Source organism: Coccinella septempunctata, chromosome 1 (genome assembly GCF_907165205.1).
Source record: "Coccinella septempunctata chromosome 1, icCocSept1.1, whole genome shotgun sequence".
Taxonomy (NCBI): domain Eukaryota; kingdom Metazoa; phylum Arthropoda; class Insecta; order Coleoptera; family Coccinellidae; genus Coccinella; species Coccinella septempunctata.
Window position 1 is genome coordinate 55855236 of NC_058189.1, and position 20101 is coordinate 55875336.

At 34.3% G+C, this 20101-nt stretch overlaps 1 protein-coding gene across 1 annotated transcript in view; it reads right to left on the reverse strand.

The window, feature by feature from the left end:
• LOC123322579 (knirps-related protein-like) overlaps positions 1-18795 on the reverse strand; it is a 37360-nt gene extending 18565 nt beyond the window's left edge. Inside the window, exon 1 of the mRNA XM_044910524.1 lies at positions 18475-18795. The gene's annotated coding sequence lies outside the window, so the exon portion shown is untranslated. The remainder of the gene's footprint in view (positions 1-18474) is intronic.
• Positions 18796-20101: the final 1306 nt, after the last annotated feature.

Sequence of the window (20101 nt, forward strand, 5' to 3'; positions counted from 1 at the left end):
ACGGAGTAAGGTTTGGTAAGGTTGGCACTCATGAAATGTCGTTAATGTCATAACGCCGTTGCCACAACTTATATCAATTTTTATTAAGAAAATGCCGAAAGAGGTCGAAAAAAGAGGCAGGGTTTCAGGAAGTGCTATTTAGAATTCAGGTCCGCTCATTCAAATAGTTATACCCTGATATTCTAAAATCCACAATACGTCAGACGGTAGCGAACATATTCAAGGTAAGAGAATTTATATACCTAATGTTTCATCTGAATCTAAACGACTTATATTTCAGCTGAATATTTCCACAATCAGATAGATTGTGAATGAAGAGGACGACAAAGAATTTCCTTCTATTGGGAGACCCAAAAAAGTGGTGGCATTTGAGAATTTTATGTTTGAGTGAATTAATGCGAAAAAATTACTACAGGATTTTCGATGAATGTCATCGTAGAATAAGTTCCCGAAAATTGATTTTTCTATTTTTCATTTGACTTTTCCTATCCATTGTAAATGCCTTAAGGTACCAATAAATACCTAATTATTATTATTATATCAATGCATTAAGATGAACATCCACAAATACGCGCCAGTTATCCTGCTAATTGTTTATTCATGTGAAATTTTTGTTCAAAGGTGAAGTTCATCTTGATTGAAACTTCGTTTAATTCCTTTTACTTATATTGATGCATGATGATTTTTGTTGAAGAATTTAACATTCCTGTAATTATCTGTTTATTTCTTCGGGAGACACCTATTCTCAACCACTGATCATATGCATTTTATCTTCGGGTTAATATTCTTGAAAACTACAACTGATGTAACGTATTCAAACTTTAGCCAAAAAAGATAACGAACATTAACTCTCCTCAAGCTAGTGCATCTTATGATATTATTATTATACTGATCTCTTGTATTTGTCATGCAAATAACTGGATTTGGTATGCCTTCAATCAGTTTGTATAAACTTCATTTATGTTCGTTACATATTTTCCGAAGAGATTCGACATTGTGATAAAGTAGGTAATAACAGAAACTTTTACGTAGAACGGGCAACATAGCGTTGATTTAAAACCCAAAAATGTTTTGACAAGCGTCATAACTCCACATTTTCGTACTATACAGAGTGAAATTTCCATGGCCAACCGACTGCTAAAATAAAAGTGAATGGAGTATACAAGTTTTTATTTTAATGGTGAAATTTTCGGTTTGTCGAGAGAATATGAAAGAGTCTTGTGACTGATAATATAATAATATGCAGAGATATGGATTCACCCTTTGTCCAATGAGTCAGACAGTATTCTGGTTATTTCAAAGGTCATTGTTATCTGCTTGTTGCAATTCACCTACACTACTTATGATTTGTCTTCCAAAATTCGACGGGTGGTTGATAATTTTATCAATCCATCATCATTTCATACTAACATATTAAAAAGTGAGCCAATATATAACGTTTTCTTGACATATCGCAATGAAAGATTCAGCAGCTCCCAATATTTATTGTTAGAATTCACAATAAACAGATTAGGTAGAGTCAAATATTGCTTTCTTTTCTCATATTTAGTGATGACTTGCACCTTTTCCCCGAACCTATAAAATTGTGATAGATGTGCTTAGTCGAGATTAAGTAACCGTGTCTCTAAAATCTTCACGAAATATTTGCTTAATCGATGAATAATTGGGGACAGATGTTGGAGGAGATGAATCGCAATTTTTTCGACGAACCTACTTTCAGTTAACAAGAAGTCGAGATGGGTTTTCAAAGAGGTAATTTGGCGGTATTCATTATTTTGAATGGGGGGATTTGGTATTATTTTCCTAACGAAGTGTGAGAGCGAAACGCTTCTGGAGTTTATGGTTTTCTTTGCGTTTTATTTTTGGCCAGCGGTTCAAAGTCTATAGCCTCAGAGGATTTCAATTCATCTGAATGGATTAAATCGAATTGAATTGAAAAATTAGAGATTTAAATACAGGGTGTTGGGGTTGGCCACAGACTAATGGTCATCTAGGCCTTTCAGCTTAAATTTTGAATATTCATAACTCGAGAACGCCTTGGCCGATTTTGATGAAAATTTGTGAGCTCGTTTACTTCCAATAGCCCTTCCAGATGGCTCAGGCTGTTTGCAGATTATCAGGACAGAACTCAAAATATTGAGATTTATTTTTCGAATATCCAAATCTACAGAGTGAGTCTTTGACTTGTACGAATATTTTAACAGCAGCTTCTTGAGGTCAAAAGAAACACTTTTTTCTTTGCCATTTTTTTCGATTTTTCGGCCCCGATAAAAAGAAATAGCCATTTTGAGTTTTCATAATGAGCTGTACCACCTCTGGAAAAACAAAATTCAGAATAACTAGCTAAATCTGTGACACTACACATCTGTGGATCTTATAAGAGGAGTTGCATTCGGTCAAAGTACTCAATTTTTCAAATTTCACAGATATTTTTTGATTTTTGAACATGAAATGTATCTGAAACGGCGAATTATACGAGAAAATATAATGAATGCTCTTATTTTATAAAACGTTGAAATATTCATTAGATAACGTCCAATTTAGTTGCAAGAGTTGGGTTCTTTGAATTTTTGGTATTTTTATGGTACCTACTAGGCATAATGAGAAGACGTGGATAATATCTTGTGTTCGAAAAAGCTTAATCAAATAAATAAAAACTATATTCCGAAATTCATTTCATACGATAAAACCGTTTGTGAAATAGAACAAGAAATAACTTTTTTTATGGTTTTTCAACAGCCTGTATCTTTTAAACCGAGCCGATTCGAAAAAAATGGTAAAGGAAAAAAGTGTTTCTTTTGACCTCAAGAATCTACTGTTAAAATAGACTCACCCTACATATATAGATATTTTCACTTCGCATGGCACACATGTTCTAAAAGAAAAACGAAATTATATTTCAGTTTCATGTTTGAGGATGCAGTCCTGTATTCAATTATTTAGTAATGATTTTCAATGCCACCTGCCGAGATTTTGAATAATAAAAGCCCCCTTTTCAATTATTGATCATTAACACTCACCAGGCTGCCTAAAAATATTTGAAAAATGTATAATTGAATCATCATGAATTCATTCTTTAGTTTCAACTCGACTGTATTCGCTTGATCTCTGAGAGGGATGATATTCACAAACACTAGTAGCCCTAGTTTATTTTCATTTCAATTTGAATTGAACTGCTTAACCTCATAAAATACCAGTTTGTATTACCGAAGAAAATATCATTTATTGACTAAGAAGGGTTGATTCCTATGGCCCTCAACAATGCTCAAATGACATCCGCCACTAGTTTCCCATTTCTAAAGTTGACAAAGTAAAAGTCTTCTGAATTTTCGCAGGATTTCGAAAAGACGATTAGCCTTTATTTTTATGTTCTATCATCCCTAGAAATATTACTCTACATTTCAAATTAAGACTTGGTTTGCTACCTTAAAAGAGGGCGTGTTGTAAGATTAATATTTCTGTAAGTGTACGTTAATGGGAATTAGGAAGGTGAAAAAATCAGCAAATCTTAGCTAATGCCAACGTTTCGCAACATATATTGTCGCTTCTTCAGGGCTAAAAAATACAGAATATCGTGAATAAAAACGAAAAACGACAACACACACAAACGACAATCAACATGAATATAATAAAATAGACAATTGCAGAGTCACGATCCGCACTGAGACACACCTACCATAGCCAAATTATTCTTGCTTTCAAAAAATAGATGGTACAAGAAGAGACAGCAAACAGTGATACATTGAAAAACTTATTGTCTTGTAGCGCGTTCGACATCACTTTTTTCACCTTCCTAATTCCCATTAACGTACACTTACATGATGTTAAGAGGAAGTGAGCTTTTAAGTATTAATATTTCTCATACTCTTTATTTCATAGATCAGGTATGATAACGAATATATTACACTAAAAAACTTCCGCTAGTGCATAATTACAAGATTTCGCGTATCAAAATAAGAAAAAACCCATGATGCATAATTCACATCAAGAAGGATAGTAATGCACCTGAACGGGGTTCATCATCACGTCGGTGCAATCTGCTTCGCTAAATGAGTTTTTAGGCAATTGGAAGAGGTAATATACCTACCCAAGAGGAAGATATTGTCCATAATTAAATGTCTAAAGTCGACAAAGTAAAAATAGAATCATCTTCTGAATTTTCGCAGGATTTTCACCAAACACCCTGTACATTTCAGTGAAAAACCGTAAATACCTCGTAACGATCCAACCCGCGTGCTTGAGATTCATCCAACGACATTCCCGAAGAAGTCCAAATGCCGACCGAATATTTCGATAGTCGAAAGCGACGTTCGGATAAGCGGCGAGTACAAAGAGATCTAGATCAGAATATCAGGTGTGCTATGATTGATGGGTTGTATCGGACTCGCCACAGACCACTAAACGGTTCCTCCTCCACGGAGTGAAGCCTCAATTCAACACCTCTTCGTTTGAGCGAGCCCGCGATCTCAACATCTTTGCGTTTTAATCTTCCCATTATAAGGTAGGTGGTAACTTCGTGATCTACCTAGACGATGCGGCGGCTCGACTTTCCTAATTAAAGGGCTTATTCGCGAGACCGTAACCAGATTTTTGGAATTAACGTCTAACTTCATATATATACGTCCAGTTTCGTGCCTGTATGGGTTACAGTTAGGTTTAATAGATAAATATTATGAGAACGTATGGTGCATACCGACAAAGAGTGTATAAAGATTATAACATATTATTTTCATTGATGTCCGATGTACACAAATCTATAATGGCCTAATCTATGGGTAAGTGCATTTTTTTTTCGGTTGCATTCGATCTCAGCTCGGCTTCATCACCTACGATATTTATGCTTCGACCTATTTACCATTCGGATTCGCAGAAACGCACGCGAGAATTGCTAATTGACATGTTGAAGCGTGAAATATCTCTTATTTAACGTTCCGTCTGCTGTTCATTATAGGGAACAGTCCAATAATATCGTCGTCGGTGAGAGTTGGAATGCTGAGAATTTTACACGTCTACCCATGTGAGGTGGAGGTATCTTTATTAAAAAAAATATAGAGTCATTCGGGGTAACTGAGCGCAGAGGGTAAGTGTGCGCAGTGCGTATATCTCTTAGAACATAGAATATCAGGAAGGAGCTTTTTCGAATAAATGTGACGGGAATTGTGCGACGGAAACGGCCATATTGGTCTTCCAAATTCTGATTTGAAAAGTGGCAGACTTGGAAGTCAAATGATTCTGCTGTCTGTGGCCAAATGAACAAAGTGATGTTTCAACTTAATTTTGGTAATTTGGATTCTTGAAATTTGCTGGAGATTTTGGATATTTTAGCGTGAATAATTCATAGGTAGGTGATTTTTTAAGCTGAATATTATTATTAATTATGAGTTTCTAAATTTCTTGACATAACAAGGTTATCCCATGACAATAACACTCCATGGGCGTAGGTAATGTTGAGTCATAGACCTTAATACCATTATGTATATAGCCAAGCAGTGTTAAGCGGGGTGAATTTCCGCTTTGATTATCAATTTGAACGAGCGTGAAAAAGCTTCTGACTTAACGTCAGTGCTTTCCTAATTTTTTTTATTAATCAGAATCAACTGACTATTGAAGTTAGTTTTTTGGAAACTTCATTGTCCTACGCCTCTGTTGAAACGGAAATATATGTCGGCCATATTTCTCCTCTATTCCGGTCAACTTGAAATGAGCAATATGCTCGTTCCTGTTATTCTATATTCTAAGGTATATCTCGACTATGCAATGTATGAAAAAGGGGTTCATTTGGGTGAAGAAAGGGCGCAGAATCGCCATATTAGTTTTTCATAGGAGTGCGCCGTGCCACGTTTCTTTAACTTTTTATTTGCAATCAATCAAATTCACTAGTTTTCTTGTTAATTTTTAGCATCTCTGCAAATTCTGCCAGGTCCAAGTTCCGAGTCCCTCAGTGTTAAACAATTTTTTATTCTATCGTGCTCATATTAATCTAAATATATAGTAAAAAAATTTGGGTTCTCTTAGCTGCTTAACTCTATAACAACGTCAATTCAAATTTTGGCTTACTGGGGAAAGTGTGCGCGGGTAAGTGTGCGCATAGATTCATTATAAGGGTATTAGTTCAGTGAGGAATAAATTATGACATTGTTGATTTTCTTGGTAAGACTCGATCAATATTGTCCTATTTGTTAAGAAAAATATGAAGAGCCACCAACAGGGGAATGTATCAAGTGTTGTGTTCACCAAGAATTGTGGCACGAACAATAATGCTTGTAAAAAGGCGCTCCTGTATTGACAATAAACAGCATTTCTCTAATATTGTAACAATTTGATGACATTATTTTGTAATTTGTTTGGATTGTGTGGTTCACAAAGCACTGCGTTCACTTACCCCGTGAGGGTGCGCACACTTACCCGCAATACGGGGCAAGTGAACGCACTCCGACTTTCTCTACTAAATTCTTTTTTGCGGAAAGAAAACGTTTTTGTTTATTTGCTTTTTGATGTTATTTTATAGATTAGAAAATTAATTCTCTATCTCATGAATATGTTTTAATTTTCCTAGCTTCAACATTTGTAACAGGGTATGGCTTGGAAGGCAAAAGTGCGCACAGTTGCCCCGAATGACTCTAAGTATATTCTTTCGAATGTGGGCAATAACTTTATGTGATAAAGAACCAAGAAATATGTACTCTTTACCAAAAGAACTAAACATCGAAATCATTTATTGAAGTTGTTGCACCACTCAGAAAAGGTCTATTGATTATCAGTTTTTTCTTATACCTACATAACTTCTGAGAGGAGTACACCAATGAATTCAAATTCCCTTTATGTTTCCAGGATACCAAGAGATTTTAATTGCGCATATACAGGATGAGTCTTTGACTCGCACAAATATTTCAAGAGAAGATTCTTGAGGTCAAAAGAAACACTTCTCAATTCTTCGTAATTCTTTTGACCTCAAGAATCTAATGTTAAAATATTTGTACGAATCGAAGACTCACCCTGTATATGCTGCTTCGATTCTTTAGATTCGCTAACGGTGGCTTTCAAAGGGTGAGATAATTCTTTAGAGCAAAAATTTGTTTTAATTTTTAATGTATTATCCATAAGTAACCTTTTGTGAGAGTCAGTAAGTAATTTCGAGCATATACACCATTCACTTTTATTTTAGCACTCGGTTGGCCATGGAAATTTGACACATTTCACTCTGTATAGTACGAAAATGTGGGGTTATGACGCTTGTCAAAACATTTTTGAGTTATAAATCAACGCTAAGTTGCTCGTTCTACGTAAAAGTTTCTGTTATTACCTATTTTATCACAATGTCGAATCTCTTCGCAAAATATGTGACGAACATAATTGAAGTTTATGGAAACTGATTGAAGGCATACCAAATCCAGTTATTTGATTGGAAAATACAAGAGATCAGTATTATATCATATTATCAGTTGTACCTAGATTTCAAAAATATTAACCCGAAGATGAAATGCATATGATGCAGTGGTTGGAAATGGGTATCTCCCAAAGGAATTAACAGATGATTACAAGAATGTTGAATTCTTCAACAAATTTCACCTTGCATCTATATAAGTAAAAAGAATTAAAGTTTCAAGTCAAGATGAACTTCACCTTTGAACAAAAATTTCACATGAATAAAAAAAAACAGGACAACTGGCGCGTATTTGTGGCTGTTCATCCTAATACATTGATATAATAATATTAATAATTAGGTATTTATTGGTACCTTAAGACATTTACAATATATAGCACAAGTTAAATGAAAAATAGAAAAATCAATTTTCGGGAACTTCTTCTACGATGATATTCATCGAAAATCCTGTATGTAGTAAACTTTCCGCATTAATTCACTTAAACATAAAATTCTCAAATGCCACCACTTTTTTGGGTATCCCAATAGAAGGAAATTCTTTGTCATCCTCTTCATTCACAATCTATCTGATTGTGGAAATATTCAGCTGAAATATAAGTCGTTTAGATCCAGATGAAACAATATATGAATTCTCTTGAATTGAATATGTTCGCTACCGTCTGACGTATTGTGGATTTTAGAATATCAGGGTATAACTATTTGAATGAGCCGACCTGAATTCTAAATAGCACTTCCTGAAACCCTGGCTCTTTTTTCAATTACTTTCGGCATTTTCGTAATAAAAATTGATATTAGTTGTAGCAACGGCGTTATGACATCAACGACATTTCATGAGTGCCAACCTTATTCCGTTCTAGTTACAGAAACTTGAGAAAATTATTTCATGGCCAACCGACTGCTAAAATAAATGTGAATGGAGTATATGTAAATTCATAAGACTACGTACATACTTATTCCTTGGCATTAAACCAAGTCTGGCACTATTTGGAAATACTGGTCGACTATTCTGGTTCACCTAGTTGAGGTAGAAGAGTGAGGTCTTTTGAAAGACAAACATATCTATCATTTAACTTGAATTACTCGAAAATCATATTGGATAATCAAGAGGATAATGCTACCCAATTCCGAAAATATGTAGGAAAACCTAATTATCGTTAGGCTCTTTTAAAGGGTTCTAGAACCCACAATAAGCGATTTCGAAAAAACAAACAGCCTTAATTTTTTATGTTCTCTCATCCCTAGAAATATTACTCTACATTTCAAATTTAGACTTGGTTTTACTACCTTAAAAGAGGGCGTGTGGTAATATTAATATTTCTCCTGCTCTTTATTTCATAGATCAGGTATAATGATGCAGGAATGATAAAAAATATATTACACTAAAAAACTTCCGCTAGTGCATAATTACAAGATTTCGCTTATCAAAATAAGAAAAAACCCATGATGCATAATTCACAAGAAGGACAGCAATGCACCTCAACGGGGTTCATCATTACGTCGGTACAATCAGCTTCGCTAAACAAGTTTTTAGGCAATTAGAAGAGGTAATATACCTACCCAAGAGGAAGATATTGTCCATAATTAAATGTCTAAATTTATCCAATAGATGTGAAGGTAGGAATTGACATTTCGAAATGCCAGCAACACTAACGACACGAAATATGATCACGATTGAATGGGTTTTTAAACTAATCCACAATAATTATTCCAGTTCTGGCCTGATGATATGGCGGCTAAGAAAATAACATTTAAATCAGACGCTTCGCTAGTACCCTATTGACAGAGATACTTCGATGTTGTACCAGTTGCGAAATTATAGGTATGTTGATTTTCGCCTCAGGTTATAGATTTTTATCTTCTCTGTTTATGATGGGATAAGTATACTGGATTTATATATTTCTGTCCAAGAAGTGTTCAATGAAGTGCTAAGCTCATATTATTATCATACTATGGAGTCCAGTATACTCCAATCACTTTTATTTTAGCACTCGATTGGCCATGGAAATTTGACACATTTCACTCTGTATAGTACGAAAATATGGGGTTATGGCGCTTGTCAAAACATTTTTGGGTTTTAAATCAACGCTATTTTGCCGGTTCTACGTAAAAGTTTCTGTTATTACGTATTTTATCACAATGTCGAATCTCTTCGGAAAATATGTGACGAACATAATTGAAGTTTATACAAACTGATTGAAGGCATACCAAATCCAGTTATTCACATGGAAAATACAAGAGATCCGTGTAATATCATAATATGCACTAGCTTGAAAAGTTTGAATACGTTACATCAGTTGTAGACTTCAAAAATATTAACCCGACAATGAAATGCATATGATGCAGTGGTTGGGAATGGGTATCTCCCGAAGGAATTAACAGATAATTACAAGAATGTTAAATTCTTCAACAAAAATCATCTTGCATCAATATAAGTAAAAGGAATTAAAGGAAGTTTCAAGTCCACCTTTGAACAAAAATCACATGAATAAACAATTAACAGGACAACTGGCGCGTACTTGTGGGTGTTCAACTTAATACATTGATATAATAATAATGAAGTATCCATTGGTACCTTGAGACATTTACAATGTATAGGACAAGTCAAATGAAAAATATGAAAAATAGAAAAATATATTTTCGGGAACTTATTCTACGATGACATTCATCGAAAATTCTGTAGTAAACTTTTCGCATAAAATTTTCAAATGCCACCACTTTTTTGGGTCTCCCAATAGAAGGAAATTCTTTGTCATCCTCTTCATTTACAATCTTTCTGATTGTTGAAATATTCAGCTGAAATATAAGTCGTTTAGATTCAGATGAAACATTATATGAATTCTCTTAAATTGAAAATGTTCGCTACCCTCTGACATATTGTGGATTTTAGAATATCAGGGTATAACTATTTGAATGAGCGGCCCTGAATTCTAAATAGCACTTCCTGAAATCCTGGCTCTTATTTCAATCACTTTCGGAATTTTCGTAATAAAAATTGATATTAGTTTTGGCAACGGCGTTATGACATTAACGACATTTCATGAGTGCCAACCTTACTCTGTTCTAGTTACAAAAACTTGAGAAAATCATTTCATGGCCAACCGACTGCTAAAATAAATATGACTGGAGTATAGTTTCAAATATTAAGTAAATAGTAAAGGAAAAAAATGTTTAGTTTGACCTCAAGAATCTACCGTCAAAATATTTGTAGTTGTATTTGTAGTTCGAACATTCTACTATAGTCGCATTGTTCTTCCGATGTTAAATACTCGTAAATAAGGGGATCCCCGGTGCCCCCTTCTGGATCCGCCAGTGTACATGTTCATTATGAACAAAATGAAATTTCGATTCCTGCATTCTTCATTAGGTCTAGAATCTTACATAGAACACAAAAATCGGTAGAAACAAACTTCACTGAATGATTTTAACGCTGAGAATATAAGAAATCAACCACGATAAAAAATCTACACCAAATTAATCCATTATAGGGATCAATGTGATCGATGTATTTTCAGCACGATAACATGATATAAATAAAATTAACGTCCACCAAAAGATAATAAAAGTGCAATGAATCAGAACTGCTTTACCTCGTACCTATTTTATATTATGATAGACTTTAGTATTAAGTATCAAGATCAAGCAATTAAAATTAATTGATGAAACATGTAAGTTCTGACACGATAAAATAGAAATAAGATTAAGGATTATTTATCGGTTTTATTCTACTTTATATCGGGCAATGAAAGAAACTATTATATTGAAGAAAAAACTCACGATAATCTATATTCGCTGTCTTGGCGTGTATCAATTTATCCAAATGATAAGTGCACAAAAAATTATTATTATTAACCATACAATTAGAGTTGAGGCAATTGTAACAAACAGAAATATCATCAAACATAGAGGATCAGGTTAAGATATATTTAGTTGATAACAACATGTTGAAAAGTGGATATTCCGAAAATATGACTCGAAAAGGAGATGGAGTTGGTCAAACTTGCAAAAAAGTCACCTAGACATTCTCGGAATAAACCAAAATAATATCTAATTTCATAACAGCCACAAAAAACGCCAATAAAAGACAAAAATCAGTTTTCCTGAAATATCTTTCTCTAAGAGCCTTCATCAGGAAAGTTGTATTACATGAAATTCTCTACAAGTTTTATCCGAAGAAGTTTTTGATACGTTCAACTGTTTTTGAGTTAGAAAGAGAAGAGTGCGAAGCTCTCAGCTATTCATGCCAAACCAAAGGAACATGGAGTTCTATAACTATTGAGTATTCCATTGTATGTATATATTTGCAATATAAATATTATCATTTACGTATTAAGACAATTTTTGCCCACTTGTTGCAAAAATAGTTTCGAAGGAGCAGACTGTAAGATGCTGTAACAGCGAGCCAACGCTAAAATCACCTAGTAAATGGCACGATTTTTGGTTCATTGTCAATCAAGTTATTCTTGCGTCGTTTAAACATATACCTACATATACATATTGTGAAATTTCTAGGACATCAAAGGAGTATTCACGGATTAATCGATGATAAACGAAGCTAACTCCTATCGAGCCATACAGAATCGAAATTACACGCTTCATCAATTAAATTTAATATCCCCAATAAAATATTTCACGAAATTAAAAATCGCCATTAGGACGTTGGTACAATCTCCGAAAAATTATAGAGGTTGATCCGGCCTAAGTATATGGCAGTAACAAATCATGATTACCCTGAATATTCAATAGAGGTGCCGAATTATCTAGAGATTGTTATTATTCATCGGATCATTAGACGTGGGAATATTCGTAAGTCACCGGTTCATAAACGCCCACGCAGGTGTTGCCCAAGTTGTAGAAAGTAAGAAATTGTGCCTTTTAAAATATAGTGTTCCTGTGGTTGGATTCCACGTGCTTCGTCACTTGACGCAGACCTATTTGGAATGAAAAAAATAATAAGATGAGGATGATCAATCTTTCTCCTATAGTGACATTATTGTTATGATCTTTGATTGAAGAAAAACCACAATGAAATTATATGAAAATTGATAGTAGGTGGGGACATTTTTCAGGAAAAGTGAATCTATGAATTTTTAGTATGATGAACTTGTGGAAATCCCTTATATCGAAAGACTCTCAGAAAATTTCACAATGAAGCTGTAACTCAGGCTCAGGCTGAGATTTGAGCTTCAAAATATTGAAATATTCGCTGAAGTATGTGCGACAGTTTCAGAGTGTTTCCCAAACAAATAGGCCATAAAATAAAAGGGGAAGAATTCAGAAGAAACATCGATTCAGGGTCAGAGACGTTTGTTGAAAAAATTGCTCAGAGAATGCTTCCTCATTGAATAGATCTAGATAGTTAACCTGCCTTCAGAATTCCGCAATTCACGTTTTTTACCGTCGATCAGTTTGACAACGTCTAGCTACAATAACAATTCTCTAATCTCCAGTGTTCAATCGGTCTATTTTGAACATCAAGGTATAAAATATCAAATTTCTGAAACCATGTGAGCTTGACATTCATTACCCTATGGCTTTAGCTCAATCAATTTTCAAGTAACGGATATCATATCTGGGTTTTTAGGTATTTGTTGAGGTAATTTTGCGTTATTTTCCTGTGAATTTAGCCTGTTGACCAAGCGTCGGTACTTTTAGGAAGGAGTAGGTACAATGTAATTTTTTGGCATATTGGAACTCTCTAATATCTTTCACTCAGGGTCAGACTAAAACAAAATCGGCAAATTTTGTGTTTTAGGATGTGGTTTTTCTAACACGTTAAAAGAGCAAATTAAGCATATAATGACACGAATAATTCGTGAATTTGGTGGCTTTTTTACTTATAAATGAGATGATATGGATAACCCGAAGACTGAAGGATTGTGATAATGAAGACTCGTAGAAAAAATAATTCACTTTATTGATCTCCTATTAATCGTAAAATATAAAAATTAGGTCCAATTCTTAGAATGGATCGGAAATACTTTTTATGATGATACGGTTATTTTTCAATCTAAATTACGACTTATTTGCTCAGAACAGTACCTACAGAACAGTGCCCGATGACAAAAATATCAGATAGATATTCCGAATTGCTAAAATATTTTTTGAATACCTATTATTCGAAATAATAGTCATTTTGGATTCCATGTCTACCTAATTTTAGCCGTCGATATTTCGCAGACTACGAGATGAAATTAAGTTGAAAAATAGGTTAAGCAAAAAGTAATTGAAGATCGTTAAAATTTAGTTTCTTTCGATTGTTTTCAATTCAGAGTATAGTGACACTTACAGCGGGTTTCATAAAACGATCAACGAATTGACAGTTACTCGATTTCTAAAACGGAATCACTGAAACCTTTTCATTTCTGAATATATTGAAGAAGTAGCAATTGAGAATAATTGAATCGACGTATGAACATCATAATTTTATGCGAGAATGATATTCTGAATGCTCATAACTGAATTATAGATATATTGAAAACAAATTGACTTCTATTCGTCAATCAAGCGTTGATTCCCCGATCAAGTTTATGAAACCGGAGTTAGGAAGGTTAATTGATGGTTGAAAAATGAAGCTGAATTTTCACGCAAATAATGCTTATGGTATCCCAAGAATGAAAGATGATCATGAAAATATTCGGTCATGAAAGATTTGATCAGTAGTAGTAGAGGTTAGATTAAAAAATTATTAATAAAGTGAATATCTGTGAAATGACAGTATTGGACTGTAGTTTGTTGTATTTTGCAGTCACTCTACGAGAAAAATAAAGCGTGGAATTCCAAAAATTCGGATTCATCAAAGTGAAGCCAATTTTTCCTACAAAATTTGAATAATACCGTTCAGAGCTGAACTGACCGTGTCTCACATTGATATCTTCTTGTGCAGATGAAGTGCAACATTGGAAAATTTAAATATTTCTTCAAATTCATAATTTATAATGGGGATAAAGTCCTTGTCAATGTAGAACAAATAAATCAGGGATTAAGCCCTCCTTTTGAACCTTCTGCTTTCTGATTGACACTTCCGCATCTTGGAAGCGGGTTTCTCTCAAATTCCATCCACAAAATTAGTAAATCTTCTGAGTTCCCTGAACTCCCCCGGGAGACCTTACAACCCCCAACTAACGGGAACTGTTACCGCCCCCAGGCTGATCTAAAAATCTGACTGTTGACGTGCCATTCAGAAAGGATTAGGCCCGAACACTCAAAGTCGGTAGTGAGCCATTTCACGGAATATTATTCGAACCTTTTATTATTTGTGCCTCCCCCCCGTGTTGTGGCGAAGCAACCCTTGTTAGATTAACTCCGATTTTGGGACGCCCCGCGGAGATGGTCAAACCGCATTACAATGTCACCCTGATAAACATCTCGGAGAGGGCATAATTTATTGACCACTGTCACTCTTCTGGCTCTTTTGAAAAAAGTGATGACTGACTTATGACAGCCATTATCGCCGTTTTCTGTTGCGGAGATACCCGAGGATGGAGGATTCAAATTCGAATTATTGAATCCTTCTAATTAGGCCTATTTATCGATCGCGTATTGATTTATTACCAAAGACGTGTTCGAAATCTGTTTCGGAGAGATTTATCTGGCAGATTACATCTACAAATTGGAAGTTACACTGCCGGCAGTATTTTATATCATCTGGACCCACGGTACGTCAGTATCGGGGATTTGGGCAACTTGTTCGGCAATAGCAATAAAATGTCTCGAATTCGGCAGGTTGGAGATATGGACCACCTATACACCGGTATGATATGGTTGTCAGGAGAATTTTTACGATATCAGAACGGCCCATGTGAATTCGTGATCAAAAACAGAAATAGATCTGGGGTTTAGCTACCATATTGTGTGTTTTGTTTTTTTTTGCTTCTATAAAGAGTTGTAGCGAAGAGCAAAAAAGAAATTTTTTTTCTTCTCGAGATTAGGTTTAATATTCCGAATGAAAATCATTTGAAATCGATTGAACAGAATAGCATATTGCTCGAAAAGCATGAAATCATAGTATTGTATTCACGAGTAGGTATGACATTGACCATACTACATTCAAGAATTATTGGAAAATCGAGTATTAGTTGGTGATAACGGTAACATTTTGAGTTGCTTGAAATTCAGGTTGTTATCGAGAATACACTGACTCACAGATTACCTAATATAACATAAGTATGAGAATACGCACTTACAGAAGATGTTCTGAGTTTTGTAGTATTGTTTATGTTCTCAATTTCATCGAACAAATAGAACAGATTGAAAAAAAATTGTGTCAATTTGGAATGCTGATAGTGTGCTCTGAATATACAAGGTGAGTTTTTGACTCCTACAAGTAGATTTTTTAGGTCAAAAGAAACACTTTTTTCCTATACCATTTTTTCCGATTCAGTCCTGATAAAAAGATATAGCCATTTCAAGTTTTCATAATGAGCTATTGAGGGACAAAATTCCCTTCAGAATGACAAGCTAAATCTATGACACTACACAACTGTGGATCTTTTAATTTAAGTTGCATTCAGCCAAATTACCCAATTCACAATATCACAGATAGGTAGGTACTTTTTAATTTTTTAACATCAAAATACTCGAAAACGGCGCATTATACGAGAAAATATGAAGAATAGGTACTTTTATTTTACAAAACGTTCAAATATTCATTAGATAGTATCCAACTTAGTTTCAAGAGTTGGAAGAAAACTGGAAGACTTGGGTGATATCTTGTGTTCGAAGAAGATTCATCAAATAGCTGAAAAACAATATTCCGAAATTCATTTCATTCGATAAAACCGTTTGTGAGATAGAACTAAAAATAACATTTTGTTATGGTTTTTAACGAGCCTGTATCTTTTAAACCGAGCCGATTGAGAAAAAATGGTAAAGGAAAGAAGTGTTCCTTCTGACCTCAAGAATCTACTTATAAAACATTTGTACGAGTCAAAGACTCACCCTGTATATTTCCCCAGTTCAAACACTGTTCTCATATTGCAGTTCTGTTATTGAAACTACAGAAATTATTGAAGATCTTTTGCTGACAATAATTCTTGAATGGACTATACCCTTCAATCATACGAGTGTGAAGTAAACATAACACTTATTGTACGCCCATTACATGAAAAAGTGACATTATCACAGCACTGATGTCATATTGTCGAATGAAATTGATGATTCGCCTTAGTTTTGGTTTGTTTCATTTTGTGACCGACTCTACTAAAATTATACTCCATTATAGTATCCAATGCGGAAATCAATCGAAAACATGTATTGTACGTTGATGAATGATCGAATTTTTCAACAGACATGGAAAGATTTGTATTTTCTATTAATATTACGCTTGTTTCTACTCATAGTACATATTATTTTCATGACTATCACAGTAACAGCTACTGTCAAACTGGTTTTGCATAAGTAAATGAATAAATTCCTTATTTTTGATTGCTATCTGATACAATACATATATTGCATAAGATTGACATCAAAATATTTCAGTAAATTTTTAATGACTGAGTTTCCAGTATCCACAAAAATGGTTCGTTAGTTTGGGTATTTGGATATTTATACTTAGTCTGACTTGATTCTGCATATTCTAGCTTAAGTATATCTGATTATGCTACAAATAGTTCATTGTAGTATAGGTAGGTACATAGTTCTTACTCTTCGAATCCCTAAGAGACCAGGAAAATTTCCTCATGGTTAAAAATTTACGTAATAATTATAATAAAAATGAACAATTATAATGAATATCATAGGTACTACATGCAGCTAGGTGTCGTATCATTATTTTTTGCTTACGGCAATTTTGAAAATGTTATGGATTTCTTGATGGACAATCATACAGTATGGCCATATTCCGTATTCATTAAAGAAGAATGATGAGAGCGAGTATCAAATTTGAAGTTTCTTCGACGGATGTATCAAACAATGAAATGTAATCGCTATTATAATTTTATAAGAGTTTGTTATAATTTTTTAAATGTCTTATCTTTTCCATATCTTTACGTTAGACCACTATTCAAACCTACTCATCATTGAAATTATTGATGAAAATATGTAGGTATAACATTTGTTTTCGAATACGTTTGGTGCTTTCCACGTGATGCGCAAGGAAGTTGACCGAACAATATTTTCTTCTCATTTCTTCCTGAATTAAGTTCCGAAAAATACACAAAATACAGGTATTTTTCAGAACGGTTTGAATCGAACTTATACCAATGATACATTTGAATATGTTTTATAATGACCGATTATTTATTTACTTTACAAAGTTATACCTACCGCTAACTCTTGAATCGGAAAAGCACAGTATAGTAGTGACCTATCATTGTTGAAATAAGACTTGTTGATAATAATTTGAAATTGAATGAAGCAGCAACTAATCTTTGATATTCAATAAAACCATGAATTAACAAAGTTTTTGGTGCACCAAAAACATCTATGCATTGACGATAAACTTCAGCTATTCCGGTATAAAAAATAGTTACCTGGAAAGCATCAGAAGATGAAGAATCTTTCATATAATCTAAGTTCAACTTCGAATAAAAGACGAGAGATAAATCTGATTCAAATTCATTATTACCTACTTCCTTAGGTAGCTAACATTCAATCAAACCAAATAATTAACCGGCACCAATTGATTGACGTATTCGAATAAACCTTATAATATTCCCGACATAAATAAAACGAAATCGAAGTAAGAAATATACCGTTTTTTCCATCTACAATAGCACTAATTGTCAGCTTTTAATTTTTTCAGTTCCGAATCCAACGTGGGTAAATGTTTTCGATATTCCCAAACAACAAAACCAATTGGAATGGGAATAAAAAATTAAAGTTTGTACCTTGTTACGAGGGAACGATTTTTGACGTTGTTATTACTTTGTTTTTGGGATACCGCATTGTTTTAGCGGGAGTAAACAATGTTATCATAAGCTCTTTTAACTTAATGCCAGCATGTGAATTATGAGGTGGATGGCGAAGCAAATGATCGTTCTTTAAACTAGAAATATAAACTTGATTCAATGATCCGACGCGTTGTTTCGCGCTTTATCGCTGGTTGAAGTCTCCGGGAAGCGCAACTTCTAATACACTTATGAGTGACTTACCTTAAAACTATTCAGTTCGCTGCTACAAATCGGAAAGTCCTTCGGTGTCTTAGCACAATCAAGTAAACACAAAATCACACATTGCGTAAAAAAGACGAGGGGAAATCCAAAAATCAGTCGATCGCACAATTTACCGATATCCACTCTCACTGTCTAGGTCGAATAATCCAAAGGAGCACTCAATCACTGGATCAGTTCGGGGGTTAAACGTCAACTGAAGGGTATCAGCTGATGACACTCGAAATGTACCAAACGTCAAACAGCCTCTGGGTGAAGATGTACCTTTAAGGAACTTACAACGAATGAATAAGGAACTCCTCCGTAGAGATACGTACCCTGAGAGGGGATTCTCTACCTGTCCGAAGATCGTACTCATCCGGTGGGGGGGGGGTCATGGAGGGGTGAAATATTGATGATCGGAATCGTATGAGCGTAGCCATCGTGCATTTGAAGAGTCGAGCTCGCGAAAAGGTGTCTTAGATTATGATTGATGCGTGGATGCGGTTTATCGGATTTTAAGATCGCTCCAGGCGCACAAATTGAGCGTCAACGATGCTTCCAGAGCTCGGAGGCTTCTTTAGGCCCTAAATCTGACAAAATTAAATAGTCAAAATTTTGTTGAATCATCATTTTGCCCAAATCTCTGTGATTGATGAATTTTAAGACGAAAATGGTCCCAAACGATCGGATTTGATGTTTGTTACTATGATTATGAATTTGTTCTCAGGTTCAATTCTGTCTGGCCAGCTATAGATAAAAATATGATAGAAATTTTCAGTGTCAGTTCGAGTTTCTGATAAAATAATCCAGTTAAATTTGTTGATGGGCTGAATCTGGCCCAGGGTTTCGAAGTTATAGTTAAAAAGCATCATCGATTTTTCTTTATCAATATATTCAACATCCCAATGAGTTGAAACTCAGTGCATGCATAGTTTGGGAGTATGTTTAATCTTATAAACTATGCACCTTCGATACAGGGTGAGTCATTGACCCGAACAAATATATAAACAGTACCTATAGATTCTTGAAGTAAAATGAAACACATTTTTTCCTTTATCATTTTTTCCGAATCGGCTCGGTTTAAAAGATACAGGCTGTTGAAAAACTATAATATAAAAAAAATGTTATTTTTAGTTCTATCTCAAACGGTTTCATTGAATGAAATGAATATCGGAATATAGTTTTTCATTTGAATTCGAAAAACTGGGTTCTTGGACCGAATGTAACTGTTCTTAAAAGACCCACAGATGTGTAACGCCACAGATTTAGCTATACTTCATTCACTTTTATTTTAGCAGTCGGTTGGCCATGGAAATTTGACACATTTCACTCTTTATAGTACGAAAATGTGAGGTTATGACGCTTGTAAACACATTTTTGGGTTTTAAATCAACGCCATGTTGCCCGTTCTACGTAAAAGTTTCTGTTATTACGTATTTTATCACAATGTCGAATCTCTTCGGAAAATATGTGACGAACATAATTGAAGTTTATACAAACTGATTGAAGACATACCAAATCCAGTTATTCGTATGGATAATACAAGAGATCAGTATAATATCATAATATGCACTAGCTTGAGGAGAGTTAATGTTCGTTATCTTTTTTGGCTAAAGTTTGAATACGT